The sequence below is a fragment of the Gymnogyps californianus genome, chromosome 1 (assembly GCF_018139145.2).
Source record: "Gymnogyps californianus isolate 813 chromosome 1, ASM1813914v2, whole genome shotgun sequence".
NCBI classification, from domain to species: Eukaryota; Metazoa; Chordata; class Aves; order Accipitriformes; family Cathartidae; genus Gymnogyps; species Gymnogyps californianus.
The window spans coordinates 154216725-154224652 of record NC_059471.1 but is presented as its reverse complement, the minus strand read 5'-3'; the positions used below and the strand labels follow the sequence as shown (position 1 = coordinate 154224652).

The 7928-nt window shown below is 45.3% G+C and overlaps 1 protein-coding gene across 2 annotated transcripts in view; it reads left to right on the top strand.

Moving 5' to 3' along the window:
* The first annotated feature begins 376 nt into the window (after nucleotides 1-376).
* Nucleotides 377-7928, top strand: part of DGKI (diacylglycerol kinase iota) — a 227521-nt gene continuing 219969 nt past the window's right edge. For both annotated transcript variants that reach the window (XM_050915190.1, XM_050915189.1), the window contains exon 1: nucleotides 377-429. The gene's annotated coding sequence lies outside the window, so the exon portion shown is untranslated. The remainder of the gene's footprint in view (nucleotides 430-7928) is intronic.

The window sequence follows — 7928 nt, the reverse complement described above, 5'->3', positions numbered from 1 at the left end:
AGGCGGGGCGTGGCGGGGGGGGCGGGGGCGGCCGGGAGTTTCCCACAATGCCCCGCTGCAGTGCGGCCGCCGATGGATGCTGCGCGGCCGCGCTGCCATTTGCAGCCGCCGCGGCTCGCAGCGCGCCCCGCGGACCCGGGAGCAGCGGCCTCCCGGCCACCGCCGCCCCCAGCGCCTGCAGCCGCCGGCCGCCCCCCGCCTGCCCCCTCCTCCTTCTCGGCCCCACTGCCCCGCCGCAATGAACCCCCCCGCCGCAGCCGGCGGGGAGGAGACGGGGGCGGTGGGTGGCGGCGGCTGCCGAGGGGCCGAGGGTGGTGGGGAGGCGGCGGGTGCCGCCGGGGTCCCGGAGGAGCCGGGGCTGTCCGCGGCGGAGGAGTCCCTGGAGGAGAAGCTGCGGAGCCTCACCTTCAGGAAGCAGGTGTCCTACAGGTGGGTGCCGGGCGGGCGGGGTAGACTCCGGCCGCCCTCGGTGCCCCTCTCGGGGGCATCTCCCGGGCACGGGGCGCCCGCGGGTGGGGAGGCGGCAGGCGGGGTCCGGCGGCGGTGCGGCCGGGCAGCGGCGTGAGGGCAGCACCCTGGAGCCTAAGAGGGCTTTTTCTTCATCCCGAAGCCTCGAAGAGCCTCCCCCCCCCCCCCAATCGTTTATTCCGTTAAGACAGCGACCTGCTCCCAGCCCCGCCGCTGCCGTCAGGTTTGCGGTGCTCCTCCGGCGCGGCAGCGCCAGGGGAGATGGGGAGGGGGACGGGGACGGTGTATGTGGGTGAACTTCAGAGTTACTCAGAGAGAGTCAGGAATCTTGCCCGGCTGCCGGGGGAATAGGTCTGTCTTTACGATTTGCCCTTTTCAGTAAGAACACGGCCGCCCGCGTTCCCGGCGCCTCCAAACGCTCGCAAAAGGGATCAGAAAAACCTTTCTGGTGGCATCGCTGCTCCCGAGAGGGGTTTCTCTCTGGGAAGTCTCACGGAGTGCAGGTCTCCCCTCTCTGCCCGCTCCCCACCTGTGCCAGCAGCCGTTGCGTAAGCCCCAGCGGTTGACAAGATAGGTGGGCTGCTGTGCCCAACACCCCCACGCGTGGCTGCGGGCCGAGGGCCGAGAGCAGGCAGTCACCAGGGTGCCACATGACATACTATAATCAAAGCAGTGTGTTACTTTCATAACCAGGGTCCTGGATTTTTATGGCTGTGCATTTATCCCATATCTCTGATGTCAAATAAATGGGTTTCTTCCTTCTGTGAATACACCTGTATGAAGGGGCTGTTGGTGGAGTTTGCCTGCTTTTCTGCTACCACCTAGGATCTGTTAATGGTCAGCAGCTGCTGAAAGTGATTGCTGTCTGAGAAGCTTCATGCCAAAAAGTTCGCGAGTCTTACCTAATTCTGGCTGCTTTCTGGCTGCAAAGCCCCAGTGGAGGCAGCACACCATCAGTAACTAGTATTCCAGTGTGCTTAGGGATGAGCCCTCTTAACTGGGAGGATAGAAAACACAGAGCTGCTACTTATTTTGTCTCTGCAAGGAAAGAGTGCATCTAGCTCTAGGTAAATTAGCTGAAGAATCTCCCCTAAGATGGAGATACTTCTTTTTAATGTGTTGTCAATTTACATCTGAAATAATAGCTTAGTAATGGTTTGAGTCTCTGCATGTGGTAGGGCTTAAAAATGATGTAATTAAACACTCTTCATAGCTGAAGTCTTATATAAAAGACTTCATGTATGCAGAGAGACTTCCCCATAAGGGCTGATGGTCTCACTAGCGAATTTGAAGTTTGGGATGATTCATACTAGACTCAATAAGGTGAGTGATGTGAAAAGGAAAACTTACTGGACACCTAAAGAGCATTGCATCAGTCATCTCTTGGTACTTTTGCACCTCTACCCTGACAGTTTTCCCAGCACATGCCATTTAGGGGCAAGTTGTCTATTGCAGGTAAAGGCTGATTCTGTAAGTGGGCTGTTGAAGTAGTTGCTAATAAGACAGGTTTGCTAACATGTCTGCTCTCGGTACAGAAGGCACAGGGTTTGCAATAAATCTTGGAGGGGCTCTATTCAGGCTCTACATTTTCTTCTTTATTTCATTAATTTTGGCATCTTCCCCTTTTTTGGGGGAGGGGGGGAGATATTAAAATCTGTGTATAATGTCCTGTTCTCTAGATTGTCTAGAAGTGTGTTAAAGACATGGGTATTCTTGAAGTTTTCTGCATGGTCGATATTTGTAAGGGTTTCATAATAAATGCTCGTAGGAGGAAATGTAGGTTTGTTTTTTTTTTTCCTCTTCTTCCTCCTGCCTCTCCTCCTCCATCTAGGCAAGTGTACAACAAGTTCTGAACCTTCAGATACAAAAGCCTTTTCCTAAGCATCTCTTGATGCATGTTACTCATTCTACTTGACTTAGGATATGTGTGAGAAAGTACATTTTCTTTGCATCCTTGGATTCCAACACCTTTTCTTCTTTTGGACCTGGTTTCCTACAAATAATGCTCACTCTCTCATTTATCTGTCATGAGAACAATCTGAGTAGATAGAAGAGTAGAAAACTTCCACAAAGGACCTCCACTGGGCTCTCCACACCCTGCAGCCCCCAGGCTCCTTAAATTGCTACCATTTCTCTCAGTAAATTATGGTGCTGAAAAACATATGTAAATGACTATATTATATACGGGAAAATCTATTTATGTTGGCACTTGGACTTCCTTACCCACTGGTACAATAGAAATTATTCAAGGCTTCATACAGACTTTCAAACAGCTCATTTAGGATTCTCTATGCAGGTGCATTACATTGACATACACCCATACATCTGTATTTATACATGGAGGAAAAAACCAAGAGTTGGAACTTGCTTAAAATAATAAAGATTCATGAAAATGCATGTAAAAAAATCCGTTGGTGGCAATTGAAGGAATGAAACGGGTGGCTGAAAGAGAGGTCAAGGTATTGTCACAAGGGGAAAAAAGGAAGAAGAGAAATTTCCTGTACCGATTTTTATGTTAATCACTCCCTATTATGAAACTATGGTTTACCTGAGTCTGGCTTAAAATATTATCTCCCCCCCCCTTTTTTTTTTGTTGCTAAACAGCAACTGCTTTCATTGTAATGCAGATCTATTTAGCTAATGACATAGTTGTTGCATACAAATAACTTGTTAGTTTCTCTAGAATTGTACCAAAAACATGAGTAACTTAGTTCAGAAAACAATGTTTTGTACTGATGTGGCCAGTGGCTTACAATGCAGACACTGCTGTATTAAATATGTAATGATTTTGTGTAGGAAATACCAATATAGACATGTTTGTCCCCCATATCAAATTATCAGGAGGAAAAACTTGCTTTAAATAACACAGGTGTGCCTCATAGGGAGCTCAAAAACTCCCTTGACCTTGCCATGTTCCCAGCCATACCAGCCTTGCGCCTGACATTCACGAAGCTTGTTGTCTGTACCAAAAGCTCATCGTTCTGTTAAGAGTACATGTTTGCTTGCTGTCTTCTTTCTAGTAATATGCTGTAATTATGTATATATACACAGTGGAGATATGCCACTTATCTGTGCTTGTGCATGAGCTAATGGCTTTAAAGTGTGTCTGTTTCTGCGTGTGTGTGTATGTGCTGCCAACACACATCCCTTAAGTGGATCTTAATTTGCAGGCGGGGTGCCTGCCCTGCCTAATGTAATAGGGGGTCCTGCTGCCAGAGCTCAGCTGGTGGGTACCGCTGGTACCGCCGGAGGTGCAGGGCGGGTGAGGGAGGGAAGGGGCAGTCTGCAATCAGAAGTGTCTATCCCTTGATGAGGGGTATCTTGCAGAGCTGGTCCCTGTGCAGACTGAATGAAAGCTCAGAGAAATGGCCTCCCTTTTCAGCCTCATGCACTTAAATGAGGCCAACTGACTCAATAGCTGGATGCTAACATCAGAATGCCAACAGCTAAGCAGTAATTTTTAGGGCTAATTTTTTACCCTACAAATATGGAATTAAGTATCTGAAAGATGTTTTGGCTTTTCTGCTTAAAATTTGAACTATGGGTTCACAAAATGAAAAATGTTTTTTTCATAAACTGATAGAACCAGAAGTTCAGTTTCCTACCCCACTGTGAAGAAATTGGCAAATGAAGAAAAAAAAAAAAAGTGAATTAAATATGTACCCCTGCCAGAGAGAAATGCTCTCTCCAGATTGGTTGTTGGAGGAGTATTTACCCCATACATTTCTAGACCCGGCAGAATGTTTATGAGACATTGTGACACAAAGCTAGCGGGTAAATTTTTCTTTCCTTTTAATTTTTATTATTTTGTCACTGCAAAGTTCTGTGAGGAGCCTCACGGTCTCTTTTAGCTAAAGTAGAGATTAAAGTAGCTTTCCCTAAGTAACTCTTGAAATAAAGAGAAACTCAGATTATACCAAAGCGATGCTCAATAAGAATATTTCCACAATAAAAAGCTATGGCTAGAGAAAACCTTGGAAATAAAGCTCTTTCTGGCACATTTCCTGCAGGCATTTGCAGCTCTAAAAACTTATCTGAAATGCAGTCTTGTCATTTAATTGTTTAAGCTTAGAGAAATAGTAAAAGGTAAAAATACCCAAAATAACCCCCCAAAACACAACAAAAAAACCCACAAACCCACCCCCCAAAAAAACCCCAAAACCAAAACAACCAATACAAGCCAAAAAGCAAATCAACCAAACCCATCAATAATGCAAATGGGTTTTAATTTCTTATTAATTATTATTTAGAAATCCAGGGAATCTTGATTAGTGGAATTGTAAGTTTTTTAAGTTGTAAGTTTTAATGGCCCTCCTGTGAGAGCTCAAGTGGCGTTTGGCAAATGCTTGTCACTAGGGAATAGTTTATCTAGAGAAATGTAATTTCATTTTGACCAAGTGGAGAAATCCTGCCCAGTGCGCAGGCTTTAGGATTCTTGCGTGTGCGTGGCTCGGGGATTTCCAAAAGTGGGGCCATAACGAATTGTCTCAGAGTCCCGTGCTGCTAATAGGCAGCGGGTTGGCGGCTTGGTTATCATGCTTTGTCTTTGGCTAACGTGGCTTGCCTGAGTAGGAAACCATGCATTTCACTTTTAGTAATGGAAGTGGCTGGAGGCGCTGGTTTTCTTAACTCACTGTGTCCATTGGCCATCCAGTTCCACTCAGAAATGTCACTGTCTAAAATAGGCGGTTTGAGTTTCCTCGGCTGTTATTTCTCTCAGACTTGCCAAATGAATCTGTTTGGGACATGCCTCGTGTGCTTTCCCGACCCTTCCTCTGCAAGCAGAAGCCAAGAATCAAGCTGGCCTCTCCTCCCGCGCCATCAGCAATAACTGCTTGTCTGTTGTGGCAAAAAGTAGCTGGAGTTATAAATGGAGTGGGTTTTGTTACTGCATTTGAAGGGGAAAATGTTACGGCAGAGAAATCCTGGGAAATCCCTGATTACACAAACCTCATCACTGTTGATGAGCATGTAAGTACCTGGGACTACAGATGGGGCCTTAGACCAAAATAGAAATTTAAGGATAGGAAACATCCTCATTTTTTGCTTCATTTATTTACAGACATGATAATGATCATAAAATGCACATCACTTCTCAGTGAATATTAAATAGAGACAGGATGGTAAAGGTGTCTCCTATTACTAAGACTTAATTATTTTATGAAATATGATGGCATTTACTAGTGTACTGTGAAGCATTATAAATAATTAAAGCTGAATGACATTTGTAAAAATGAAGACACCCAACACAAGCCTTTGATCTTTTGATTGTGTTGATTTCTTTCACTTAAGTTTCCTTGAATCTTAATACATCCTATTTCTATAAATGAGTGAGGTTGTTCTGCATGAAAATGATGGATGTGTCTTCTACCAAATGTCAAGAAAATAATTCTCGCTCTCTGGCCTAATCTCATAAGATCTGCTCACAACTGTCTTTGTTAAGAGTTTCGGGTATGTACTGTACAGAGTTGTTACCACCCACTCGCATAACAGTGACTCAATTTACTTTGTCACCCAAAACATCCGTCACCATTTTATAATTTTCTCCCAAAGCATATCACTGGATGTTTTTGGTACATGAAGGGGCCTTCGTGAAGCTCTTTCATTTACAAAGCTTTGAGGTGGAAGTTCTGTGTCGGAGCAAAATGCAGAAAAAGGCTAGGGTAGTTCAGAAACAGGAATAGTACTGTGGAAAAACCAGGTTGACATTTAGAGTTCCCTCCTGACTTCAAGATGTGGCTGCAAGTCTGGCCATCAATGTCTCTAGGTCACACAAAGTAAAAAGAATGTCTTTGAGTTTAGAGCATGTCTTATGTTCTCCCTTTTCTCTCTGACGTTAGCAGTACTTTACAGAAGACATGTTGTGAATGATAACTCTGGGTAAAGCTACATGTGAGCTGCAACGGAATTACGTATGTACTCAGAAGGAGATAAATGCACCAGGGATTTGAAAGCAGGAGCCTCTACGAGTATATAATAAAGTTGTTGTGTAGCACAGGCACGGACCTGTAGACTCAGATTGCTGTGGGACTGTCACAGGTGGAAAATTTCATCAGGTAATAAATGCTGAATCAAGATGCCACGTAACTTTGATGGGGTGGAAAACCACTTTTGTTCTGGCTAGTCCTTTGGAATAAATGAGCAGGTAGTCAGCTTTTCTCACCTGGGCCAGTCATGGGGCTGATGAAATGATTTGCTTGAAGCTCCACCAGGCTTTTGACAGGTTTGTTTTTTATTTGGCAACATAGCCAAGATGTTGGGAAGGTAATGCATTTGTGCAACAGTCTTCTGTACTCTTCCTGCTTCTTTATTGGTAAATCCAGCACAGCCTGGGCATGAAACACCAACTATCAGCCAAAAGATTTCCCAGATACTAAGGAAAAGAGGGAGAGGAAAAGAAGAAGAAGAAGAAGAAAATAATCAGGAAAGGGAGGCTCGCAGCTTTGTGGCAACCTCTTCTAGTTACAGAACTGACGACGAGGAACTTTGCCTTGGAATAAAACGCATGTGCAAAGATGGAGCTCCTTCTTGTGTCCCACTCTCTACAAAGTCATTGTGTTGGTTTTTTTTAAATCTTTGTATGTGGGAGTGATGCATTAACTCAATCATACTGTTCACCTGCATGCCCCTGATGCTTGAGCTTCCCTCCCTCCTTGTGGTTTTTGAATGATTTGACCATTTGTGGCTCTTAACAGAGAAAAGCTGTGTGGGACTGGGCATATATGAAAAAATGTGTAAGAGTACAATAAGAGAAGACCGTGTATCTGCTTATGTATGTGTACAGAGTCTATAGGAGTCTCCACGTGGGTTAGTGCTGGGTATTTATTTCATGGCTGTGTATAGGTAAGGTGACATCACGGTGAGTAACTTCAGGGTGAAGGAAGGTGTATGATAGGACATGGGCATGGAGGACTCTGCTGTGTGTTTTGCAGGTTGCAGCTATGTGGGAAAACCATCTGTACTTTCTACTAAGTAATTGTTGGACCATGTGTGGGCTGAGGAAAGTGTACCAGAGTGGCCTGTGTGTTTGGGAGCCTCAGTGCATACTCTGTATAAACGCCCAGGGATGTAAGATGAAGGGATGTCATTATGTTGCTAATTCCAGTGTATGGTGTGCAGTTTTTCTCCCTTTATTTAACTGTCCTTTCTTTGGAGGTAATACGTATTTATGCATATAAAATATTAATGTGTTTGCTCATTGTTGAAGGCCTTAGGTCTGATGGAAAGTGCTGTGCCAAGAGCTGAATCCAAGGTTTGCAGGCCCATCTAAAGCCACCAGGTCTCTCTGGTCTCACTTCTCATTTCTGTCTATACTGCACTTTTTATTTCTGTTTTCCTGCTGCTTTTGGTGTGGATGTGCTGGCCTGTGGGTATAACAGCTTCCCTGGTGCCCATGCTGTGCCAGCCCCTGAATGCTCCCGTAACCGTGTCTCTCAGGGTGCTGAGCTTCTGGTAAGGCC